The sequence below is a fragment of the Macrotis lagotis genome, chromosome X (genome assembly GCF_037893015.1).
Source record: "Macrotis lagotis isolate mMagLag1 chromosome X, bilby.v1.9.chrom.fasta, whole genome shotgun sequence".
Lineage (NCBI taxonomy): Eukaryota > Metazoa > Chordata > Mammalia > Peramelemorphia > Peramelidae > Macrotis > Macrotis lagotis.
The window spans coordinates 140,039,684-140,067,391 of record NC_133666.1 but is presented as its reverse complement, the minus strand read 5'-3'; the positions used below and the strand labels follow the sequence as shown (position 1 = coordinate 140,067,391).

Here is a 27,708-nt window from a genome sequence, read left to right as displayed (position 1 = left end):
GCCACTTAATCCCATTTGCCTTGCAAAAACCTAAAAAAAATTCTATTCATCTGACTCATTTATTAATGAGTTAAAGTATTTATCTCATTCATGTTATAAAGTAGATTTAGTTCTGAAAGGGTTAAAATGGATGTTCCAAATAGTACAATTTTGCTGTCAATTTCCTCTTCATTTTACTTTTCCTCTAAAAATTTGATTGTGTTTATATTTGATACATGTAGTCTATGGTACCTTTAAGCAAAATGTAGTATTACTGATTATGTCATTTAATTAGGTCTATTTTTAGTTTTTCTTTGTCTGATATAATGTTTGCAACCTTCCCCATTTTACTTCATTTGAAGTACAATACTTTCAGTTATAGTCTCTATTTTAAGTTTGCATGTTTCTTTGTGTTTCAAGCATGTTTCTTGTAAGGAGCATATTGTTGCATGCTGATTTCTAGTCCATTTTCCAAACCATATTCATTTAGTATGTAAGTTCATTTCATTTATTTTCATAGTTATGATTAACTTTGTTTCCCACATAACTTTCTCATCATCCTCCTCCTTTCATCATATCATCATCTTCATCATCTTCTTTTTCTCCCCTCTTTCCCTCCTCCTCCTTTCTTCTTTCATCATAATCATCTTCATCATCATATTCTTTCTCCTTCATCTTCTCTTTCTCTTCGTTTTTCCATCTCCTCCTCCTCCTTCTGTCTTCTTCATCTTTTTTTCTCCTCCTTTCTTATTCACTTTTCCTCTTCATCTTCTTCCTCCTTTCTCTCTTTTTGTCTCTTTTTCCCGACTATCCTCAAGAATCTTATTTTGTTAGTGACTCTCTTAATCCACTTTCTTATGATTGACACCTGTATTTTCTTTTCCATTTCTTTTTCTACTTCCCTGTTGGTTAAGAATTTCTATATTCAATTGAGAATGTAAATATACTGTTCCTTATTTGAATGTGTCAGGTTCAACTATTGCCTTTCCCCCCATTCATTACCCCTTTGTGTTGCAAAGCACCAAGTAATTGTAGCTATAATTTACTTATGGCTCAGATTGGAGAATAAATGATCCTGTATCTCAGATTATGAATGTTATCATCTTTAATAAGCAGATAAAATCACAAGTCTCAATAAAGTTAAAAGTCTTGGTAAAGTCATAAGTCATAATGAAAATCTCACTAAGATTATTGCAAGTTTCTATAAAATCACAAGTCACAATAGATTATTTTACCACAATCAGTCATCCCCTATGAGGGATCAACAACATCTGAATTCATACATCTGGGGTGTCCTAGGAACAGCCCTTCAGAGTCTCTCAGGGAAAATTCCCTGACTATATTTCCATACCATGGGGGTGACCAGAAGGAACAACTCCTGGGATTCCATCTTACATCACCTTCCAAGCAAGTTCATGTGGTCTGCTTAAGGTTGTGTTTTCAGATACCAGGAACTGGATATGCAGAAAATACCTCAAAGGAATGTTTATGCTTAGGGGGATTGATCAGTTCTCCCCAAGGCTAATCATTTCTCAGCAAGCTTACATAGTCAGACTCGGGCTTATCTGGTCAATTTGAGGACAAATAATGGACTACTTTTAGTGAGAACAATATGATTATTCATATTCCCTATGCATCATTATGTTGGAATAATTCTTCCTTCTATGTCTCTTTATGGTGAGTTAATGTTCTCTTTAAGTACTTGTTTAGTTAATAGTTTCTTCTTCCTTTCCACTTCTAGTATATCCTTTTTCCTCTGACTTCTATTTTTCTTTGAGATCATCTGAATATAACTGACTCACTCCTGCCCTCGTTCTGGTAGGCTCTTTCTAACCTCCTAAAATGTGACCTTCTTGCAAGTTAAAGTATTGTCTTCACATTTGTGAGTGTAAATGTATTGACCTTTTTAAGTTTCTCATAATTTCTCACTCATATTTACCTTTCCAGTTTGGAAAGGTACATTGATTCTGGTGTTTAAATGTCACATTTTCTATACAGTTCTGTTCTTTTCATCATGAATGTCTGGATTTCCTCCTTTTTCATTTTTCCCTTTGGAAATTTTTTACTGGGTTTTGCTAGACATGGAGTTCTTAGCTGTGATCCTGGTTACTTCACCTTCTGCAAAATAATATTCCTAGCCTTTCCTTCCTTTATCTTAGTAGCTGCTAAACCTTGTGGGATCTCAACTGTGGCTCCACAATATTTGAGCTGGGTTTTTTTAAGAGGATTTATTATTTCCTTCTTGTGCCTGCAGCTCTCAAATTTGGATTAAAATATTCAAAGAAGATATCATTTGGGGAATCTTTTCTAGAGATTATCAGTGGAGGTTTTCAGTTTTGTATTACTCCATCGCTTTATGATATCTAGGATATCTAGGCAGTTTTCCTATTCAGGATAATCATTTGAAAAAAAAGATGTCTAGGCTCTTTATTTTGATTCTGATTTTTAGGTAATCATCAAAAATTATCTCATCTATTTGTGAAGTCAGTTAATTTTCTGATGGACTACTTGATATTTTCTTTTCTTTTTATTTATTTTGTTGAATTTTATTTCTTCCAGATGTTTAATTGAATTAATCACTTCCTAGTGATCAGTTCTAATTTTCAAGGAATTATTTCCTTCAGTGAAGTTTTATATTTCCTTTTCCCACTAGGCTAGTTCTGCTTTTTGCAGAATTATTTTCTTCAATAATCTTTTGTGTCTGTTTTACCCAATTGTTAATTTGTTTGCTATAATTCTCTTATATTGCTGTCATTTCTTTCTCCATTTTTTCCTCTGCTACTCGTACTTAATTTGTAAAATTATTTCTTCCTTTTAAAAAAATCCTCTCTTTTGTTTGGCTTTTCTGAAAATTCTTTTGGGCTTTTGTCCAATGTAAATTTTTCTTTGTAGAGATTTTCATGTCATTTTCTTCTTCTTTCCCCAATGCTCATAGCTTTCATGATCAGATTTTCTTTTTATTTGTTCATTTTTCGAAAATTTTCATTGACTTTAAACTTTCTCTTAAAGTTGTATTCTACTCACTTCAGGCATGAGGTTTGTTGTCCCAAACAGGAGGCTTTCTTTTCTGGCTGTTTTAATGGTTTTGAGGGTCTGTTAAGTTTTGAAAGCTTCCAAGATGGATTAATTTAAGTAGGGCTGTGATCCCTGCTCTTTTGGTCAGCACTCTGTTGCCTGTTGTGTTAGGGCCTTTGTCAGCTCATGATTACCATTTCTCTTCTTCCTGGAGCTTGGACCTGGAAATGCATAATGGACAATGGAGTTGTTAAATGGTGACTAATCCTATGTCTTGTCCCAGAACAATGGGTCCCCTGGAATCTATTTCTTATCATATGTTCAATCCTTTTATGATCTATAGATAGAGAGAGCTCCTGGTATTGTTGCTGCTTTGACTACCTTCAAGGCCTATTAATGATGTCATTGTCATTCTTACTTTTGTGTATCCTCCCCCTCCCCCACTCCTGGGAAACAGATCTTTCTTTCTGACTTTCTAACTTGTTCTGGTCCAGAAGAATGTCTCAGTTTATCCTTTTATTGGATATGCCATTTTAGAATTTCATTTGACATGTTATTTTAAAATTGTTTAGAGGAGTATGTTGGAAGAATTTAGTTGGAATGCACCTTTTACTTTGCCTATTTTGGGTCTGTCTTTACTCTTCCTCATTTCTTAATGACTTACAATTTTACTTTTGACCTTATCATTCCACTTAAACTGCTCTTTCCAAAGTTACTCATGATCCTTTACTTTCCAAGGGCAATAACTTTTACAGTGTCTTCATTCTCCTTGACCTCTTTGCAGCCTTTGACATAGTTGATCATTCTCCTCTTTGATACCCTCTTCTCTGTAGGTTTTTGTGACACTCCCCCCCCCCACTCTCTACTGCCTCTTCTCCTAGTGATCTGAATACTCCTTCTCTGTCTCTTTTACTTAATCTTCTTTTGGATCCTACCCTCTAATTCTCTGATATCCCTGGACCCTCTTCTAATCTCCTGCTATGCTACTTCACTTGCTGAACTTGTCTACCTCCATGAGTTTAATTGGCATGTTTATGCCAATGATTTTCATATTTACCTCCCTTCTCCCAAACTCTCTACAGATCTCAAATCTCTCATTTCCAAAAGTTTTTCAGACACCTTGAATTGAAACTTCAGTAGATATCTTAATTCCAATATGATCAAAACAATTCATTGCCATTCCCTATATAACCTCTCCTTACCTTCCCAATTTCTGACATCATATTCTCGTTCTCTTAGGATTACAACTTCAGAGTTATAGTTGACTACAATTAATCTTAATTTACTTAGGTTAAATATTAAATAGTTAAAAAGTTCAGTTATTCATGGTATTTTCTAAGATCTTACTGCAAAACCTATAGGTAGAAGACATAAATAAAAATATCAACCAAAAGCTTAAAGGGGGGGAAGTATTTATAGAAATAACAAAGAATCTTAAAATTTTGGTGGGCCAAACAATCAGGTTGATGTTTTGATACTGATTCCTTTATGATCCTCTTATCTATCCATAAGATCTGTTCTATGTCAGGATTGCCAAAGATTAAAAAAACAGGACTATGTTCTATTCTGACTTGCTAATTTTATGCTGTTATCAGATATGATATAGACATATAAAACATTGAAATTTCTACCTTTCCAAATTCTCATAAGAATTCATTTAAGTCTCTTAGAGAGATAACCAGACCAGTTTCCTGCCTTCTCAGGATAGAGTTTGTCTTCCTGTTGACACAACTTTGAAATATATACCTGTAAATGCAATTAGAGGGGGACCAGACTGTTTCACACAGGCAGAATCTGTCTTCAGATTTATAGCTGGATCAACACAGATCTTGAAGAGAGCAGAGCCTAACATTCAGACTTACATACTCTAATTAGAGACTGAGAAACCAGTTTTTCATCACAAATATAAGATTCTTCTTTTTTTTTTTGGCAAGAGAATGGGGTTGACACAGGTGCCCAAGGTGAAACAGGTAGATAATTATTAAGTGTCTGAGTTCAGATTTGAACTAGGATCTTCCTGACTCTAGGGCTAGTGCTCTATCCACTTTACCACCTAGCTTCCCCAAGAAATATGAGATTAAAGAAATAAATGATTACTTTTAGATTCTATTCACTGTCTCTCACTCCTTTGTATCCTGTATACAAATCACTTTGTATATGGTTCTTGGTGTACTGAATCTCCCTATAGATTGTAAAGTACTTGAGGGCAAGGAATGTCTTTTGCCATGTTATTGATTATCCATAGCACTTAGCACAATGCCCGTAGTAAAATTAGCATTAAGTAAATGTCCATTGGTTGATTGATTGATTGACGTATCCTCTTCTTTTTTTGTATCTGTTTTCTTCTGACAATTTTAAAAACCAGGTTTAGCAAGAAAAACAAAGACAGCATGAATCCCTATGTGTACCTGCCCTTTGGTGCTAGTCCCTGAAACTGCATTGGGATGAGATTTGCACTCATGAGTATGAAAGTTGCTACTAGCTGCCTGCCACAGGAATTTTCCTTTAAACCTTGTAAAGAAACACAGGTGAGGAGTCACATGTTTTATTTCAATGATTTTTTTATTGAGATGATTTCATTTTCAAAGTAGAAAAATATCCTATGTCATAGGAAAAATTTAATTTAATTCAATCTATCTATTTATTATGAGCAAACTATTGAGTTAACCTACCCTTAATAGAATGGAAATACACAGAAGACCAAGAAAGAAATGGTTAAATATTGTTGGATATATAATTAATTTGATTTTTACCATAATAGGAATAATACAAACTTCTTTGTTGCAGATATATACTTTTTGAAGACCAAAGTATAAGTTTTGTTTAATTCCATTTTTTGATGAGAGAAAAATATGCTGTATTAAAGGTCATGGGAGTAAAGGAAATCTCTTAATTTCTGAAAGATTTCTGATTCTTACAACAGGCAGCATAAACAAAATCTGAGTATATGGTTAATACATATTTATTGATTGATTTTCTATTTTGTGACACTCTCTGAGGTCAAACCTACTCTGGGTTTCTATCACAATCATATCAATCTGACAATTCTTTGGATGATATGCTGACGAGTTTATCTCCATTTGTATAATCTTTTTCTTAGGATATCACAATCATTTATAACACCTTCTTTGTCTCTCTGTATTGTTTGGTACTTGGTACTTATTGAACTCTATATTTTTCTTAATTGTTGCAGATTCCTATGAAACTGAGCAGTCAGTCATTCCTTACACCAGCTGTACCCACTGTCCTGCAGGCTGTACCAAGGATGAAGAAGGCAAATTAACACTCAGAATTCTCTTACTCATTCTACTCACTTCTATTTACAATCACATCCCAAATTTCTCTTTTAGAGTCCAAAGACACTGAATCTTATGATTTGAAAAGTAACTTATCTTATGAAACAAAGAAAAAGAAATTAAGTTGATTTTTTAACCACAGGAGATAAGTACTTAGCTTATTTTCAATGGTCTTTTGGAGGTCTTCATGTTTGAGTACAATTAGATAATGCTCAGTCATGTAATGTCACATACACTGATACAGCTGATCATGATCAGCTTTCAACAGAAAAGACTCTCAACAGATTACTACCACTTGATATTTTTTCTCTTCAATGTTTTCAGGAAGTCCTATAATTTTCAGGTTGCCCCTCCTTGATCTATTCTCAAGGTCAGTGGTTTTGTTGATGAGGTATTTTACATTTTCTTCTATTTTTTCTTTTTTTTTTTTTGATTTTGTTTAACTGACTTTTGCTGTCTCATGGAGTCATTAGTTTCTGTAGACTCCATTCTTGTTTTGAGGGGAGGAGTTTTCTTCATTAATCTTTTGCAATTCCTTTTCCAATTGGTCAATTCTACTTTTGAAAGAGCTTTCCATTTGACCAATTAAGGTTTTGAGAGAATTATTTTCTTTTTGAATCTGCCCAATTGAGGATCTGAGAGAATTATTCTTATTTTGTATTTGTTCAATTGATGATGTGAGATATTTATTCTCCTTTTTTATTTGTCCAATTGTACTTTCTAAAGATTTGTTTTCTTGTTGCAAGGTATTGATTGTCTCTCCCAAATTTTTAAGTTCCTTCCTTATTTCTTCCAGGAAGTCTTTCTGTGCTGAAGACCAGATTGTATTCTCCTCAGAGGTTCTGGGTCTTTCTGAGTTAGGGTCTTTCCCTTCCAAGAATTTTTCTATGGATCCACCTTTCTGCTGACCCTTCTTCATTTTGCTAAGACCTTGAGTTGCTGAGGGGCTGGTTCATAGGGGCTTGGGATCACTCGAGGCTTTACTCACTGAATGCATTTTCTCTGGCTGGTTAGTAGGAGGTGCTGGTTGCTTTCTCTGGAGTGTCTGTGACCTTGATTGAGGTCTTCTTCCTTTGCTTGAAGGGAGGACTTGGAGCTATTGAATTCTTTTGCCTTCAATAAATGGTGCTCTTTACCCTGGCTTGAGGTCATTCCTCAGCTGGGCTGGTTCTTCTGCTCACACATCAGGGCCTGAGGCAGATGTAGTCTGCAATTGTTTGTTCCTGGAAGAGGTCTGAGCTGTAATGGAGGCGTGGACTCTGTGTTCCTCAGACCAGAGGAGCCCAGGGATGGTTTCCACAGCTCTCCTGCACCATAACTCTCCCCTCAGCCCTGTCCACAAGCTCTCAGGGGACAGCATCAATCCCAGTGCCTCTACTCCCTATTTGACTCAAGCCCCTTCAGTCTAGCCCCACTGCTGATCCAGCAGGTCCGACTCTCTGGCCCTTAGACTCCCGGCTCCAATTCCACTGTTAATCTGGTTGATCCTGGGATGATCCTCCCTCTGAGCTCAGACTTACCTGGCCGAATTCATCCAGTGCTGCTGGGGGAGACAGATCCTAAGGTAGATGTTCTTTCTCCTGGCTTTTCTTTCTGGGTTTTTTGGGTTGGATTTCTTTTAAGAGGTTTGTTTCATATGATAGATGGGGAAAGATCAGGAGACTTTAGAACTGTGCCTGTCTTCTCTCTGACATCTTGGCCGGAAGTCCGCAATAGCTCATTTTAATAATAAATCTTATTATATGAAATATCTTAGCCTATTCCACCATTCCCTTTTCCTTCTGCCATTACATTACCCTTTTAGCCATTGACTCCATTTTTATAATATATTATATCTTCAAATTCAGGTCTCTCCTATGCTTCCTCTATAAAAACTCCTTCTAAGTGTTCCATTAAATGAGAAGGTTCATAAGAGTACTATCAGTATTATTTTTCTATGCAGTAATACATGTAGTTCATCATCATTAAGTCTCTCATATTTTTCCCTTGTCCTCCACTCTCTATGCTTTACCTGAGTCCTGTATTTGAATATCAAACCTCCTGTTCAGTCTTGGCCATTCCAACAGGAACATTTGAAATTTCCCTGGTTCATTGAAAGTCCATCTTTTTCCCTGGAAGAGGATGTTCGGTTTTGCTGGGTAGTTCATTCTTGGTTGCATTCTGAGTTCTTTTGCCTTCTGGAATATTATATTCTAAGCCCTACGAGCTTTTGATGTAGTTGCTGCTAAGTCCTGTGTGATCCTGACTGCAGCTCCACGATATTTGAATTGTGTCATTCTGGATGCTTATAATATTTTCTCTTTGACTTTTATGTTCTGGAACTTGGCTATAATATTCCTGGGGGCTGTTTTTTTGGAACTCTTTCTCATGGAGATCAGTGGATTTTCTCAATTTCTGTTTTTCCCTCTGCTTCTAGGATATCAGGGCAGTTTTCCTGTAGTAATTTTTTGAAAATGATATCAAGGCTCTTTTCCTGATTATGACTTTTAGGTATTCCAATAATTTTTAAATTATCTTTCCTGAATCTGTTTTCCATATCAGTTGTTTTTTCAAATGAGATGTTTCACATTTTTCTTCTAATTTTTCATTCTTAGTTTTGAACTATGGTTTCTTGATTTCTCATAAAATCAGCAGTCTCCCTCAGTTCTATTCTACACTTGAAGGATTTTTTCCCTCAGAGAGCTTTCCTATCTCCTTTTCCATCTGGCCAATTCTGCTTTTTAAAAAATTCTCATCTGCAATAACTTTTTGAACTGTATTATCCATTTGACCTATGCTGGTTTTTAGCATGCTATTTTCTTCAGCATTTTTTTGGATCTACTTGTCCTAAGCTGCTGACTTTGTTTTTATGTTTTCCTTCATGTCTCTCATTTCTTTTCCTTTCCTTTTAATTTTAGAAATATATTTTATTTTGTGCAAGTCTATAATTGCCTATATTTTAACAATTGACCAAATATACATCTTTTAAAAAATCAGTACATCGCCAATAATTTAACATAGTACTGGAAAAAAACTGTTTTACTGTACACTATAATCAAAATGAAAATCTATTATTCAGAAATAAGGCAAAAGATTTCTAGTCTGCTAATAAATAACATTTTATAACTTTTCTAAATACATAATTGAATACAGCAGTTATAGCACAGAAATTGCACAAAGAGTTAACAAGAAATTTTCAGATTATATGAAACTTGCCAAATAAAAGAAATATCAGGTGGGAAAAATTTCTGTTACTGAATTTCAAGTAATAACAATAATGTATTCCCTTCATTCTCAAAGAAGACCATGACAATCAGGGAGGTGTTGTCATGACAAGCAGTTGAACTGGATTTGAGCATGGGGGGATGTGCTAAGTCTCCAGTTTCACTTTCTCCTACAGAGCCATCTTAGTCCAATGGCCAGAAATGAATCAGGATTACTGGAGATGGCCCTGGATGAGAGGCAATCAGGGTTAAGTAACTTACCCAAGGTCACACAGCTAGGTGGCACAGCAAATAGAGAGCACTGGTCTTTTGGAGTCAGGAATACAAGAGTTTGAATCCATGTTTTGTAGTAATTAATGGCTGACTGAACAGAATTTTGGCATTGTGTGCACAAATCAGTTAACCAACTGACAAATTATATGCTCAGACACATCTGCTAATTTATATTTGGAAGGAATATCCTTACAGTTTACTTGATTTTCATATGATCAACTTAAAATGAACAAAGTAATACCAACATAATTCATTCAACACATTAGATTCCCAGGAAATTTGGAAAACCAAAAAAGACTGAAGAAATGGGGGAGTGTTCTAATTTAATACAACTGACAGGCTAGAGGTGCAGTTAACACTGGCAGAACACTGCTGTAAGGAGGGAGTCAAATTTTGACTTCCAAATTTCATTTGAAATTATGAAAAATACTGTTATTTACAAAAATGAAATAAAAAAATTAAAATTCCTGGAACAAGAGCATTTATGTGTAAGCACATTTGTCATTATATAATTTATAAGTGTAAGTCTGACTGCAGAAAATTAAAAGGCAACTTTATACATGCCTGGCCTTCAAACATGAAACATTTTGCTTATACTTTTCAAAGTAGAAAAATCCATTATAGTTTTTGAGAGTGGTCAGAAGCATGTCTATTGCTTCACTGAGAAGCACCATAATAACCTAAAACCCAGTATGATAAAGACATTGACTAGAGGGTTCATACTGATAAACATAAAACTTTAGGTGGTCATAGTGACAAGAACAATATCAAAATTAACTCATGCTTCACAATATTTCCAAAAATAATGTTGTTTTCCATTGCACATGTCAATTCTGTAAAAGTAAAGCACTTCTAACCACATGCAAAAAATATCAACAAGTTCTACTTTTTCAGGTCATTCATTGCATAAAAGAGAATTTTCAAGCTAAATACATCAGTTATTAAACCCAATAATTTTACTGAATGTAATATATATATATATATATATATATATATATATATATACTTTTAGAATGAAATAAAACATGGCAGTATTTATTTTCCTTTTTCTTAATAAACTAGACATGTCCTGAAAATAAAACAAAAATCATACTGATATCTAAATTAACAAATTCGGTGGGAACAAATCTCTCTGAGCAATGAATAAATTGGAATAAAACTCCAGCACTGCAATAACTTCAGGTTCAAACACTCAAGGACAGACCAGCACCCAGATACTTCTGAAGAGAGGGCCACTTTCCAGACTTGCATTGTTCCATCAAAAGAACATGGAGGAGCCATCCTATTTTTGCTGTATTATGGGCTATCACTTGGCCAGAGACAGTTTCAATAGAGCCAGAATTACTCTCCATTCTAAAGGACTATGAGGAGGGGAAGAATGTCAGTTGGAAACAGAATCTGGGCCCTGAAAATCTAGATGTTTTTGCTTTTGGTAATAAAGTTTCTGATTAAGAAGAAATTATCATTACTGCAATTAACAGGCTCAAAATTATCACTCAGATATTACCAGTCAATTTCTTTATTTTTGTTCAAATAATATAGTTTAACAATCAGATTTTATGGTAGTAATCTAGTGGGTTGAAGAAATTCACATTAAAGTGGCTAAATAACATTCAGTTTAGTTGTCTAGCACAATGTCTCCCAATAATGTAATGTGCCCATTGTTAGCTATTTCAGGTAGTGGAACTGGAAGCAAGAACTCAGTTTTTTCTATAATCTTCCATATTTTGAACATAATTTAAAAATAATCATCCCTAAGTAAACAGGACAATGATAGTATGAAGGTTTAAAAAAATACTTGTTTAAAAAAAACTCCATCTTTACAACTAATGATTCTGACAAAGGACTCATTTCTAAAATATACAATTTTTAAAAAATGATGCTGCAGGGAAAGCTTTAAAAAACCAATCACTCTGTAACATTTGAGGTTTAATAAAATATAACCTATTACTACATTTATGGTGTGATTAGAATTTAGGGATTCAAGTTTATGAAGACCTCTTAAATTCTGATAGGGAGGCTTCAGAACAGCTTTTGCCAATTATTGCTCCTATAACTACTTACTTAATCTAAGGCATAATCAAATAAAAATCAGAAACTATTAAATTTAACAGGTTGAATTACATTATAGTTAAGAGTGGTTTAAAGAAAAATGTTTTCTTCAATAAGTTAACTTTTCAAGAACTTCCCATTATGGTGCAATAAAATGAGGAAGATCAAGCAATTTTACCATTTGTAATCAACTTAATTAGCACACATAACTTGGATTTTGGTACTGAGAATTTGACAAATATATCAAATTACATATAATCCAAGTATTTTCTACTATTAGCATTTCTATGATCTGTATTTTCTAATTTTCCTATTTAAAATGGCAAATTATTGTCAATTGTAATCCTTAAAAGGTTCAGTATAGATTTATTCATTGCTTATTAAATGCCTTTTTGAATAAAAATAATCTGAGAGGAGGTATCTATTTAGTAAAGGAATTTCAACAATTAGGACTAATTTTCATAGAATCAGAAATAAAGATCTTCTAGTCCTACCATTGTGATAAAAATACAATGAAACAGGCTTGGGAATGGTAAGTCAGAAACAAGCATTTATGATGACTCAGGTAACTTGCTCAGTGTCATAATGCTAAGCTAGCAGACTATGTTTGGAACCAGAAACCTAACTGCCAGCCTAATCAGTGTTCTTTGTGCAACACCAACTCCTGCTATAAAGTTTCATAGTGATGCCTCTTGTGCCATAAATATTATATAGATAATGCAATGTGGAGGGGGAAGAACCCCAAATCCTAGTTTTCTTTCCCCTTTAGCAAAGTAATACATAATAATTTACATTTTTTTATGAAAACAACAAATCTGTTATTTTCTAGCATGGGTATTATTATCAGTTTAGCATACTAGCCCACTGGTTACTTGGGGACATGGGAGATGTTAAAAAAGATACAAATTTTAATATTATCTTGATCATTTACTTTTTTTTTAGGTTTTTTTTTTGCAAGGCAAATGGGGTTAAGTGGCTTGCCCAAGGCCACACAGCTAGGTAATTATTAAGTATCTGAGACCAGATTTGAACCCAGGTACTCCTGACTCCAGGGCCGCTGCTTTATCCATTGCGCCACCTAGCCACCCTGATCATTTACTTTTTAAAGTCATTGATTGCCTCTAAACTGGTGGGGGAAACAATGAAAAGCCTGACAATCTCTTTCCAAAACCAGGTGTCCTGTGCCTACCTCTGATCTTCCAAACTAATAGCTACATGACATATGACTAACACAATAAACAAGTAAATACCCTGAAGTTTTGTGGCAGCTGATTTATGAAAGCCATCCCTCTCTTATAGGCAACAATTACTATTTCCCCATATATAAGACACACCCATTTCTGAAAATTTGGAGTCAAAAACTGGGAGTGTCTTATACAGTGGGTGCAGTTTTTTTTAACTTGCATTTCCTATTTTTTTGTATTTGTTGTCTTTGTGTTCATTGTTTCACTTGCCATGTTCTGCCCAGAAATCGTTCAGAAAAGATTTTACATGTGGTGCTGAATTCAAACTAAAAGTGATTCACTTTGCAAAAGTAAATGGAAATAGAAAAAAATCCCTTCTGAAAATGCCATGTCAGAAGACCATGAGAGGCAAGTCAACAAAATGGCCTGGTGAGAGCGGGAACTGAAGAGATGGACTGAAGAGCAAAGGGCCATTGGAATTTGTGTGTCTACAAAGATGGATAAGCAGGAAGCAAGAAGAATTGCTGATGAAAAAGAGGTTACTGATTTCAAAGGAGGATACAACTGGTGCTTCAGGTTCATGAAATGGAATAGACTAAGCTTGTGTACATACATCAGACTTGCCCAAAGGATACCTGAAAGCTATGAACAGAATGTCCTTGAATTTCATGATGAAAAAAACTTGAGTTCAATAACTTTATGTAATACATTTTTCTTTCAAATTTTGGGCCCCAAAGTGCCCAAATATGATAAACAACTGAGTTCTCAGCATTTTTGAGATTGTGTTGTGATCTCATGTACTTCATTTTCTTCCTCTGTTGAATGAAAGAGGTAGACTTGATGTTTTCTGAATTTTCTTCTATCTTTAAATCTCTGATCCAATTTATTGTTAACTCCAGGACTACTGGGTTTTTAATCATTCCATAAAGAACCAAAATATACCTATTGAAACAATGAGTGGATTCAGAAAATGGAATTTCATTAAACTTCTTGATTTCTCTGATAAAAGGATCATTCTGGTTATTCAAGGAATCAATATGTATTCAAGTGATGTTTTGATGATGACATCCATGCTATAAGCTTCAAAGATTGATGAGAGAAAGAAAAATTCCCATGGAACATTTCATCTTCCACCTCTAAACAAAAACTTAAAATGGTGTTCTAAGCAAGTAGTATCAAACTCAAATAGAAACTAGGGTCACCAAATAGTGTAAAAAGATGCTCTGTCAAATATTAACTCTGAAAACTACATATTAATAATCTATGTACTATTACATTTTTATTTATTTTGTTAACTATTTTCCAATTGTATTTTAATGTGTTTCAGTCTCCAGATACATGTTTGACAACTGTATTGTATAACCAAAACCATAAGGAGTACAAGGTCAGAGTTAAATATGTTTAGTAATGTGTACTCAGTGAGATTTTTTTCAGAAAAGTTAGTATTCTCAGCAATTACATAAAAATTCAAAAAAATCTAATGAATGAAGGATTGAATGCATGAGTGAATTAATGAAAACTAGTGTAGGCACACATGGAGCACAATGCATAGCAGTACTGGTCAATATTATCAATTTCTGGTCCTAAACTATTAGAAAAAGTAAAACATGTGAATGGATTTATGAGATAAAGACAAAAGAAATGAGAACTTACCTCAAAGGAGGGAATACCAACAACTGTACATTTCATTACATCTATTCTGGTCTTTCTCAGTAGATAATCTTCATGCAGATCCTCACAGTTTATCTTTTTTACTAATAATTTAAACTTTTAAGGCTACTTATTGAGAGACTGAGTCATAGTTGGCTGTCATATGAAAGAAGATCCTGCAAAGGATGAGGAGGGATGTTCAACATATAGGACGAGGACAAAAACAAAGCAGAATTACAAACACAGAGAAGACAGAATATATGGAAAGAAAATGTGATTAACATCATTAAGTGATGCTATTGGTTTAAGAAGGCTTAAATCAGCAAGAAATCATTTAATTTGTCTCTTAATAGAACAATTAGAAATGGAATGAATATGGCAGAGAAATAGGTCTATAAAATTCAAGGAAATTCAAGAAAAAAATAACAGTGAATCATTTGTTCATCCCAGGTTGGCAGATATAGAGGTCTGAGGATATTAGCCATAAATGAGCCCCAAGGGGCATTTCATCAACCAAAGACTTTGCCCAAGGTAACAACAAGATTTTAAACACATAATGGGGAACTGGGGTCTAATGCAAGAGTTGGAAACAGGTCATAAGTAGTGGAATGTTGATCCCTAGATTTTTTTTTTCTGAGTCACAGATCCAGTGTGGACTGTGGGAACAAATTGTATCTAGATTTAAGGATCACTCACAAGCCCTTTCCTATCTAACAAGCAAGAAGTTCAGAAACAAGCAGCAACAATGTGACTCAGATACCAGGAAAAGAGCATAGTCTCACTTCCAAATTTTAGACCAATCTGAGTCAGACTTAGGGATAACCATGAGAAGAAGCCCAAACCAAAGAGAAGTCTGTGATTCTGTCACTCTGAACTAGTGGAGTTTTCTGAGTCCAACAATAGTCTACATTTCTCAAACCCAAATAAAGTTAGGAAATTGTTAATTCAAATATAGCTTTTGGGACTTGCTATGTGCTAATGTGCTAGTCACTTAACTTCTGTTTGACCCAGGTTCCTTAGTTGGGAAATGAGGTTATTAAAGGAACCTGCCTTTCAGGAATGCTTGGAAATTTTTCTTTCTTTCATGTTTCTTCTTTCCTTTCCTTTCTTTGTATTCCTTCCTTCCTAACTTCTCTTCTTGTTGCTTGAGCAAGTTTGGTTTAAAAGTCAGTTATGACTAACAGGCCCAGGCTTTGGTGGCCCTCAGGCTGAAGACTTCCCATGGAACTCTGCTGTGATAACACAATTGCGTCATTCATGACCTCATTTGGTGATGGTCTGGTACCCAAACTTCTTGACCTGGGATACATCCTGCTAGGTTATATCCTACCCAAGTAAAAGAAATATAATTGTTTTTATCCCTGTATGCTGATTCTGTGGTTTTCTGCTATAAAGAACTGTTTGATACTATCAATAAAGGGCTCTGCTGGTTGTTCTGTTAGCACCCCCACCTGTGTGTGTGCATTTCATCTCTCTCTTGACTAATCCCCCTGCTGGTCGGGGGGCCCTATTATTTGGCACCCCTAATGTGGAGTAGGTCAGGGACTTGAAGCCAGTCCATTGGCTGAGAGAGTCTTTCAAGAGAAGAAACCCCTTGTGGAAGAGCTGTCAAAAGTCCTGGGATGAATTAACGATAAAGGGGAGGCTTGGAAGAAAGTCAGATACAGCAAGGCTTTCTGTTTCATTTTAACAGGGTAGTACAGAGAAGGAACTATATAAAGTCATAAAGAAGCCAGGACAGGATGTAAACATTTTTAAGAAACTGGCTAAAGAGAGGGGCTTAGAAATTATTAACAATAATATTAAAAAATAAGTTTTTACAGACTGTTTATGAATGTTCTCCATGATTCTCAAGGAAAGGGGAATTGAGCTTAGAAAGTACTTTGAATCTACATGATTGAAGAATAGTGTGTGAACAGATAAATGAATATTAATATGACAAAATGGTGTTGATGTTTTCTCTTCCCTGCTGCTTCACTATGATTTTGCCAGAATGTTTCCCCCCCTCCTCCCTCTCCACAGTTTGTCTGTTTGCTTATCTCTCAGCCTTGAAGTTTAGCAGAAAGAATGTTTTTAGAAAAAGGACTAGCGAGAGAGAGAGAGAGAGAGAGAGAGAGAGAGAGAGAGAGAGAGAGAGAATTCATGAAGATTTGGATAAACAAGTGTTAAAAAGGAAATTTATTTGGAGTTAAAAGAATTAAGAAAGAGACAATATTTATTACCAAATATATTATATAAAGAAATCATAAAAAATGCCATTTTAAATTTGAGAAAGTTTTAGGGAAGCAAATTGCAAAAGGACAAGATAGGTTAATTATAAAGTATATAATTTGGGTACTAAGTAATGCCAAAAATAAATGAACAAAAGAAATAAGGGGAAATTAAATAGTTAATCTTTTACCAGAATGATATAGTAACATTATAGCTTCAGGAGTTTATCAATATAGATTTTGATAATGTTATTACAGAAAAATAATGGGTCTAGTGAGAATTTAAAAACAGAAGATTCCACCCCCCCAAAAAGACTTAGGACTGTCCCCTTAAAAAAGAAGTTTTATGGTTTATGCTATTTGAATAAGGGAGACAGGGGACATTCCAAGTAGACTGATGGATTTTTGAGTGACTACTTTCTCAAAAGTTATACGTTAAAATCTAGAAGTGTTAAATATATTAATACCATTGAATGGAAAAAATGTATTGTGATTAATGGAATGTTCTCTGTGTTTTCTCTAGTGTGAGAGTAAGGTGGGGTTTTCCCTGGAGTTTGGGGACCCCTCTCGTTCAAAGTGCACTGATTCTGTTTGTTGCGTTTTATGTGTTTGTTTCAAAACACAGGCAGAGTGAGCTCTTAGCTGAATCTGCATGATCAGGCCTGCTGCCATGTCTTTGTTTTCTGGTTGGCTAATCCACTTCCCTCTCTCTCTTTTCAGAATTGGATCTTCTTCTTTTTCCAAAACCTCATGATCTGGCACCACAGGAGATTTTCCTGAAAATCATGTTGGTTTTGGGAAAGAAGGAGTTCTATTATTTTCTCTAACTTTCTATTGTTTGTTTTCTAGTCTGATTGTCTAACAAAGTTTTACTTACTGATTTAGCATATTATACTTATAAGGGACCTAGTAGAAATTGAAATTGTCCCTAAAATTATTTTTTCTTAACTGATCTTGATAAAAGAGTTAATGGAAAAGAGTAATGAAACAGTATATTAAGGGATTATGTATGTATTTCAATCTGAGTAATGGGTTCTGAAAAGATTTAGATAAAGAAAAAAGGAAAATTGAAAAGACATATAGAGACAATTGGAGTTTTTTAACCATTTGTGAAGAGTGGAGGTTGGTTAAACCTGTAGAAGGTAAGTATGAGAGATTTCACTTTGAATAAATAAAAGATGTATTATTGAATTTTGAAAAGTGATCTACAAATCATTGGAGGAAGATAAGAAAGTATAGAGACATATAAGTCTAAACAGAGATATGTGTTTAAATGAAGTTGGGATAATCTGAAAAATTGCATTAAACCACCACTTTTCCAATATCTGGCAGTAAATTGATTGGAAAAATAATAAACTCCATAAAATGAAAAGTTTAATCTGGAAGCAAACTGCTTTCTTCAAATTGGCTAATTGTCTAATATGTATTAATCCTCTCAACAAAGTCATCTGAAAATACATGTAAGTGAATTAAGGGGTTTGTAAAAAATCATATTGGTTTTACTTTTTGCTTATATTTTTTTGGCTCCTCCAGAGTCATAGGAAGAAAAAGAACTTATGTAAATGCTAAAATATATAGGGTCAGAATGGCCTTGATAGAGGCTGGGACTCTGCCAAAACCTTTGCTAGCAAAGACTTCTGAGTTATGTGCTCTTAATCAGCCTTTATGATTGCTAAAAAAGGGGGTACATTTCATGTATTTGAAAAACTTGGAATTATCGAGGAATGATAAACACTACAGGTAAAGAATTAATATACTACTTTGATATCTCAAAATGTGGGGAATCTCCAATCCCAGAACATTATTTTGTCAGTGGGGATAGAAAGCTCTTATAAGTTAGAGTATTGAGAAATTAGAATAGCACTGATACAAATAAGAAGAATTTGCAAATTTAAGATAATTTTAATACGAGTTTTGGAATTTACAATATTATTAAGAGTACTATAAAGAAATTCTTGTAATCATAAAAATGTTTAAAAAAATCTGGTCTTAAAAATTTTTTTTATTGCAAAGTTTTAGGGAATAAAGGGAATATACTTTAAATTGAAAATGTGTTCTGTATAATTAGTAAACTTGGTATAAGAACAGATTCAAATAATTTTTTTTGAAAATTTAAAATTGTATTACAATAACAAAATATGAATAAACTGAAGTGTCATCCATCACATTCATAAATATTTGTTATAAGAAAATTAGAGAATACCTTGCCAACAGGTTATATTTTTCAATGTCTTTTTTGGCCCAGAGAATTTGTGAAAAGCTTTGGTTTTCCTTCACATGTATATGAAATTATACATATTAGAAATTACATATGTATCTTGTAACACTGGCTTTGGTAAAAATTTACAATGGGCTTTTGAAATTTATACATACATATATATTTAAAACTAAATTCATAAAGAATCTTATTTTCTTTTTGAAAATAAGAGTGCACTTGGTATAAGAAGAAAATAAGCTTATAATACAGAGATGAGAAAGAAATTTGAGTGTAAAAGATTTCAGTTCTAATGTTAATTTTAAGAGAACTTGTTTTAGTTTTTGCTTTAAGAGAATGAATGGCAGCCCAGAAATTTTATGTTTCACATAGGTTAAGAGTTAAATGTTCATTTTTTTTTTTAGTTTTTGCAAGGCAATGGGGTTAAGTGGCTTGCTCAAGGCCACATGGCTAGGTAATTAAATGTTCAATTTTAAAGAAGTAAAATGGTAAACTCAGAAGAAGAGTGTATAAGAGATTGGGAAGTATGCCTTAACTGCAATTATTTCCAATAATATTTAGTATATGGAGGGACTATGAAAGATGATTGGGAAATTGAAAATTATGTAACCCATAATTAGGTGACGTGCTGATGAACAAGATGTTGAAAAAGTTATGTTATCTAGTTTTGTCTATATGTTATTTTACTGTAATAATATCTAAGCCTAGAATTAATAATTGATTGCCTTGTAGAGATAATGAGGGAAAATATCAGAAGTTATCACTCTCTGTGTTCCCTGAAATTTAAACAATGTGATGGACCTTACTCTAAACCTGTAGATCCAAGTATATTGCAAAAATAAAAAAGAAATTATATACGCCTTTTACATCAACACATAACAATGAATTATATGTTATATTATTAGTATTAAGAGAAAGGCCACAACTCCTTAATATTTTTACAGATAGTAAGTATGCTTATCATGTTGTCAGATGCATAGAAACAGTCTTTCTTAATTATAGCATTGATGTGGTATTATATCAACTCTTTTTTTTTTTAGTTTTTGCAAGGCAATGGGGTTAAGTGGCTTGCCCAAGGCCACATAGCTAAGTAATTATCAAATGTCTGAGACCAGATTTGAACCCAGGTACTCCTGACTCCAGGGCTGGTGCTTTATCCACTGCACCACCTATCTGCCCCTATATAAACTCTTAAAAGAATTGTTAGAAGTTGTTAGAAATAGATACAATTCTTTTTTTATTAAACAGATAAACTCCCACCCTGGATTGCCTGGACCTGTATATATGAAGGTAATCATAGAATCGATCAATTAACCCTTCCACTCCTTATAAACTTAGTAGAAGAGTATGCTAAACTGTTTTAAAGAAAATTTCATTAGAATGACTCTTTACTAAGGAAAGAATTTAAAATGAACAGAGAGCAAGCTAGGAATATAGTAATATCCTGTTCACAAAGAGGTATTTACTGACCCCTCCAAATTATTTTAAGAATCCTAGCGGCCAGACTCCTAATGAGTTATGGCAGATGGATGTGACTCATTATGTACCTTTTGGTAAAAATGAAATCTATACATGTTGCTGTAGATACAGTTAGTTCATCTACAATGGCAACAGCACAAAGTCCAGAGGCTATCCAAGGTGTGATTGATCATTTATTACATTGTTTTGCAGGGATACCAAAATCTATAAAAAACATATAATGGCCCTGGATATACTTCTATGGCATTTGAATTCTGTCTATATAACAATATAAAACATATTACAGGCATTCCTTATAATCCCACAGGTCAAGCTAATAGTTGAGAAGAATAGGTCATTGAAAATGTTTCACATAAACAGAAAAGGGGGAATGTGGGGGAACAGATACTGAGCATGCCTAAATAAAGCTTTGTATTCATTAATTATTTGACTTTGGATGATAAGAATAAAACCTAGGCTGAAAAACACTTTGGTTACAAAATTACCATAGATAGCATTATAAATACCCCTAAAGAGTACTCATAGAGTTATGTGGAAGGGTACAAAAGATGGACATTGTAAAGGACTTGATCAATGACTAACCTGGCATCGAGGGCATGCTTTTGTTTTGTCTCAGATGGAGAAACTGTCTGGATGCCAGAAAGGAAAATCAGACTGTGCAGACCAGATGATCAAGTAATACAGAAATGAATTACTTACACTTAAGAAATAGAAAAAAAAGCATAAGAGGAGAAGGAAGGACAGACCACACAAAAGGAAAGCATCACATGGACTTATAGGGCAACTTGTGATACTTATACTAATCCTGAACAATTTGAGGACTTTAAAAGGAACTGAATATTGGACTTATATTAAAAATTATACTATGGAAAGAAAAGTATGACTGAAGTTGTTTTGGTAGGGGGAGCTGAAAATTATTTGTGATTTAAGAAGTTACTATTGAAAATATCAAAGAAGAGATGCTGAGAAGCTAGGTATAATTTTTCTGGCTTAAACAGTATCACACCCCATATAGAGGAATTTATGATCATTACTGAGAAAAAGAAGGGGAAATAATATTAACTGTACAATTGCATTATTTGAGCATGTATATGTAAAGAAGTGATGCATAAGGAAAAGACAGAAACAAAATATACTCAAGAATTATCAGAAAATATTATTAGAGCATTAGGCTCAGAAGAAGACTTTAATGAAAATCTTTATCATTTGATTAATGCATTACAAACTTTTAGAATGAACAGCTTGTGTTAGGGAAGAAGATAGAGATTTGAGCAAGAAACTGTATTATTGGCTATCTTCTCCACCTGTAATTGGTGCATGATTACATGATATTATTTCCTCTTTTCAGTTTTGTTATAATTATGATATAGATCATTTTTTGTTTGTCTCTCATTTTAAAAATTATCTTTGCTCTAAGTAAGAGTGTGGGTTTCACATTCAAGTTGTTAAAAACCAAAGGATGGTACAAATCCAGTGTTGATCATATTTTTGGTGAATTAATTCAATGACAGGAGAACCTCCAATCTGGAATGTTTAAGTGATGTATTAGTTGTTATGTAGTTGGAGTTATTATGCTTGTATCTCTTATAACCTCATCTGTATCACTTACCCTTTCTATATGTAATATACAAAATGAAGTAGTTCAAGCACATTATTTAGAGGAACTTAGTAATAATGTAAGTTTGGGCCTCCAAAAACTGTTAAGATGTTGATAAGCAGTTTTTGCAAATGTTAAAGGGTTTGAAGAAGACAGTAGTTTCTTTAGGGGATGAATTGGATATGGTAGAGTTTAGATAGATACTTAGTTGTGAATATGGATACATGTGAATTTGTGTGACCCGTCTGGAGAATAATGACAATCAATGGGAATAGAAAAAAAGGTTAAGAATCACCTTAATGGACTGCTTGGGAATTCTACTATATCTTTTGGTATTGATGATATGGATAAGCTGGGTAAAGACATCCAAGAAGATTTGATTCCTGCAAGACTTGATTCCTGAAAAGACAGCAGGTAAGATTGTGCTTTATATTGGTTCTCTTGATGTTTTTACTTTGTTGTTTATCAAGTTTAATCAAAGTATTTTTTTCTGTAACCAAAGCTACTGTATATGCTTTTAATAGAATTCAGAATCCTGTAACCCAGGTTGAGCAACAGGCTGGGTAACTATGAGTTGTTGTGTAAACAGAAAAGAGGGAATTGCTCAGGGCTGCTCAAGTGAGTTTGGGTTAAAGTTATGCCTAAAGGCCCAGGCTTTGGTGACCCTTGGGCTATAAGATTTCCATGGAACTCTACTGTGATAACACAACTGCTTCATTTATGACTTCACTTGGTGATAGCCCTGTTTCTGAAGTTTTTTGATCTGAGTTACATCCTGCTAGGTTATATCTGCCCAAGTCAAAGAAACATCATTTTTTTATCCCTGTATGCTAATTTTGTGGTTTTCTGCTATAAAGAACTGTCTGATACTATCAATAAACAGCTCTGCTAGTTGTCCCGTTAGCACCCCACCTGTGTGTGCACATTTCATTTCTCTCTTGAGCCAAACTTATCCCCCCATAGGGGGCCCTATTATCCTCTTCCTTCATTATATATTTCAGCCTACTTGAGCTCATCATGTACCTGTCCAGTAGTCCTTGAGAGACCCACAGTTTTAATCTCTCAAAATCTTTGTCACAGAAGAGTCAGGTTTATTGAAAAAGTTTGACATTAATAGGGAGGATGTTTAGCATAGAATCCAAAACAACATGGTAGATGGTGAGGCACCTCATATGATTACACTTTCAGATGCTTTTGAAATCATTATCCTAAACAAGAGTATATTGAATAACCTGAAATTAGATCCACAATGATCATATTCACTTTTAGGGGAGTTATGTGTAATCAGGCATTCTAATACTATGTTGGTGGGATGGAAAAGTCAAAAAAATATTTTGGAGAGCAATGTGGCAATTTACTATGAAAGTCACATTATTGAGCAATTCTAATTGAATGATTTCTCTGCTAGAACTGTATCAGGAAAATAAATAATTTGTAAAACTTATTTATGTATGTAAAACATATATTCTTTGCTTTTTTATTTTTTAAAAAAATCTTATTTTCACACAAAAATTATGTTCATGATTGGCCAACCAATATTATAATCCAATATGATAGATTTTTCCCCAAAACAATAATTATTTTATCAACAAATAAATAAGCACAGACCTTTAATGAGATAATATAAAGCAAAATAAACAAACCCAACATCATCATACCTTACACTGTAACTTCATCTACATACAAAAGTAGAAAAACAAAGAAACAGAAGATGATATACGGTAAAAATATTTTAGTGTTATTTTCAGTCCTTGTTATTAATTAATATTAATTAATATTAATTCATCTGACTAATTCAAAATAAGCTGGAGTTTGGGGTATGAATATAGCAGCTTATTTGAAGACTGACCTGATTACATTTTGACATTACGATAAAGTTTCTAAGAATTAAATTAGCTATATATTTAACTATATATTTAATATTGATATTATTTACTCAGATTAGGTATAGTTTCCCCTTTTCTTGCTTGGCTGTATTTGATTGCTTGTTATAACCTCAAAGTAGTGGGTTCCAAAATATATTTTATCATATTTTGTTGCATTGTGTTCAGAGTCCATTTTCTGAGTTCCCTCATTATATGAATGTGGAAACTGAGGCAGTTTAAGTTCTGTGCCAAGGTCTGTAGATAGGTGAGCATCAAATGAAGAATCTGAATTTAGATCCTTTCACTACAGAGTTCATTATCATTTTATTTTGCTAGGTGCATCCTAAGGAATCAGTGTTGTGTGATTTTGGCATGAAAACAGAAGAATCCCATGAAATATAATATTTGTATTTCCTCAGTTCTGTGACCTGTTGGTGTCAACCTATTAGCTCTAAGAAATAAACCTGGATATTGAGATTTTGATAATAAATTATCTCACCATTCAATAACTTAATTTGTTCCAGAAATATAATTTTTTTATATCCTGGAGATTTTGAAATTCCTAGTACACAAGGAATATATATATATATGAATATCAATTTCTATTACCTGGTTAAATTTGTAAGATTCAGAGTCTGCAGGAAAAAAAGAAAAAGAAAAATTTATGAAGTTCTATCTACACTTTAGCAGTGTCCACTGTTTTATTTTGTGGTAAACTAACCAACATACTAGGGAATAAATAAAGATCCAAGAACAAAATTTTCATCCCATGAAGCATAATTAAATGATAATCCTTACAGCCATCATTAGCCTTAAAAACATAAAGATAACACACACTGATGTTTAAGGGGTATGCAATATCTACAATTGGGTCTCTGCTTGTTCTTCTGCCACCTAAAAAGCTCTAAAAAAGAAATATATCACACAAAATTCTTTGAAACCAACTGATAGAAAAGATTACAGTGTTTTGGACAAGATAGTATCAGCAATAAGTTGAAATATCTTTTAAACTGTGAAAAGTAAAATTAGGGAGAAAAATTGGAAGTCAATAAGGAAAACTGCAATTGACATGAACTTAGTTTCTTTAAGGAGATTTCTTTTTTAAATCACTTGACCAATACCAAAAGAATATCCTCAAAGTCTCTTCTATTGGGAAAACACAATAGAACACAGTATTTATAAATTTCCTTTGGTACTTTTTCTAGACAACTATATCAATTCACTTATATTAACAAAGAAAAGTCAGTATTTCCAGTTACAAAAATTCTAACCCAGAAGTACATTCCCTCAGTCTTGTGCCTTCCCTTTCTTCCATGAAATAGAATTTCCCGCTGCAAATGACATTTAACACATTCACCTATATTGGGATCCTTTGATTATTTATCTGAGACTCAAAGCTTACCTCAGGTGAGAGATCCCTGGAGAGCCAACAAATCCATATAATAAGCAAGAATACACACATATCTCTGATGGAAAAGATCACCAAGGATATGTGTAAATCACTCCCAGAAGCTGGACCTCAACAAACACAGTCAATTATATTGATAGTTTTCTTAATATTGAACGAGACCTGTGCTCCTGGTATGAATTTCACCTGATCATAGTGCATTATCCTGGTGATAACTTGCTGTAATCTCTTTGATAATTTTTTATTTTAAACTTGTGTATCAATATTCATGAGGAAAAATCGATTTGTAAATTTTCTTTTCAGTTTTGGCTCTTCCTGGTTTAGGTAGTAACAGCATATTTGTGTTTTAAAAAGAATGTGGTAGACTCCCTCTCTGCCTATTTTTTAAATAGTTCATATAATATTGGAATGTATTATTCTTTAAGCATTTGATATAATTCCCTTGGGAATCCATCTGGTCCTGGAGATTTTTTTCTTAGGGAGTTCTTTGATGACTTGTTCAATTTCTTTTTATGAAATGGGATTATTTAAGTACTTTATTTCCTCTTCTACTAATCTGGGCAATTTGTATTGTATTTTTGTAAATAATCATCTATTTTGTTGTGATTGTCAGATTTATTGACATATAGTTGGGCCAAATAACTCTAAATTATTGCTTTAATTTCCTCTTTGTTGGTAATGAGTTCATTCTTTTCATTTTTGATACTGTTAATTTGTTTTTTCTTTCTAGTTTTAATAAAATTAACAAATAGTTCTTTGATTTTGTTGGGTTTTTTTCATAACCTCAGTTTTATTTATGGATTCAATTGCATTATTACTTTTAATTTTATTAATCTCTTCTTTGATATTCAGGATTTCTGATTTGATATTTAACTGGGGATTTTTAATTTGTTCTTTTCCTTTTTACTCGCATGCTCTATTCATTAATCTCTTCTTTCTCTAATTTATTCAAATATCCAATTAGAGCTATAAAATTTTGCTAAAGACTGCTTTGCTTGAATCTCATTTGCTTTTGGTTTCTTGTCTCATTATTGCCATTCTCTACATTTTTCTCCATTCTATTTTCCCCATTTATACTTTTTTCTCTCCTTTTCCTCTTCATCATTATCTTGTTTCTGACCCCCACCACCCTCAATCTTTCTTTTCTTTCTATCAGTCACCTTTTTTAAAAAAAAATTATTTGTTTTTCCAAATACATGCAACAATAGTTTTTACCATTCCTTTTTTTTTGCAAGATTTTGATTTTTGCATTTTCCTCCCTCTCTCATTTCCCTCCTTCTTCCCCCTGACGGAATGCAATTTGATAAAGGTTCCGCATTTATAATTATACTAAGCATAGATCCATCTTGATCATGTTGTGAGAGAAGAATCACTCCCAAATGAAAGAATGAAAACATTAGAGAAGAAAAAAAGTGACATAATACATAAGACGATTTATGAAAATTTTAAAATAATACAGTTTGATCTTCATTTAAACTCCACAGTTCCTTCTCTGGATATGGATAGCATTGTCCAATACAAATCATTTAAAATTGTTTTTGCTCGTTGTATTGATGAAATAAACAAGCCTATCATGGTTGATTGTCATTCCATGTGGTCATTAATGTGAATAATGTTCCTCTTATTCTGCTTCTTTCACTCAGCATTAATTCATGTAAATCTTTCCAGGTTTTTCCAGAATTCCAACCCTCATGATTTCTTGTTGAACAATAATATTCGTCACATACATGCACCTCAATTTGTTTAGTTATTCCAAAATTGATGAGCATTTGCTCAATTTCTAATTCTTTGTCACTAGAAAAATAACTGCTATGAATTGTTATACATGTGTGATATTTACCCTTTTTCATGACCTCTTCAGGATACAGACCTATTTGTGCGATTGCTGGATCAAAAGGTATGCACATTTTTATTGCCCTTGGGGCATTTGGATCTGTTCACAACACAACCAACAATGCCTTAATGTCCCAGTTTTCCCACATCCCCTTCAACAATGATCATATTCCTTTCTCGTAATATTGATCAATTTGAGAAGTGTGAGGTGGTACCTCAGAGATTGTTTAATTTGTATTTCTCTAATAAATAATAGTTTTGAAAAGTTTTTCATATGACTATAGATAGATTGATTTCTTCATCTGAGGATTGCCTTTCCATATCCTTTGACCATTTATCAGTTGAGAATGTTGTCAGTTCCTTCTAACCATGTATTTCTCCTTCCCCTCCTATTTCTCTGTAGGCATGTATAAAATTTAAACTCAATTGGGACTGTATATTATTTTTCT

General features: G+C 33.5%; 1 long non-coding RNA gene and 1 pseudogene across 2 annotated transcripts; one reads left to right on the top strand and one right to left on the bottom strand.

The window, feature by feature from the left end:
- The window catches only part of LOC141502388 (cytochrome P450 3A19-like), a 61,909-nt pseudogene extending 42,969 nt beyond the window's left edge, over positions 1 to 18,940 (top strand).
- On the bottom strand, positions 132 to 15,874 carry LOC141502390 (uncharacterized). Of its 2 annotated transcripts, XR_012472512.1 has the most exons (4): positions 15,703 to 15,874; positions 14,656 to 14,828; positions 3,004 to 3,215; positions 132 to 881 (listed from the first exon to the last, which is right to left on the bottom strand). It is a non-coding gene; the product is annotated as an uncharacterized LOC141502390 (long non-coding RNA). The 2 variants fall into 2 exon arrangements; XR_012472511.1 differs by lacking the exon at positions 132 to 881 and having other exon boundaries at positions 2,393 to 3,215.
- Positions 18,941 to 27,708: the final 8,768 nt, after the last annotated feature.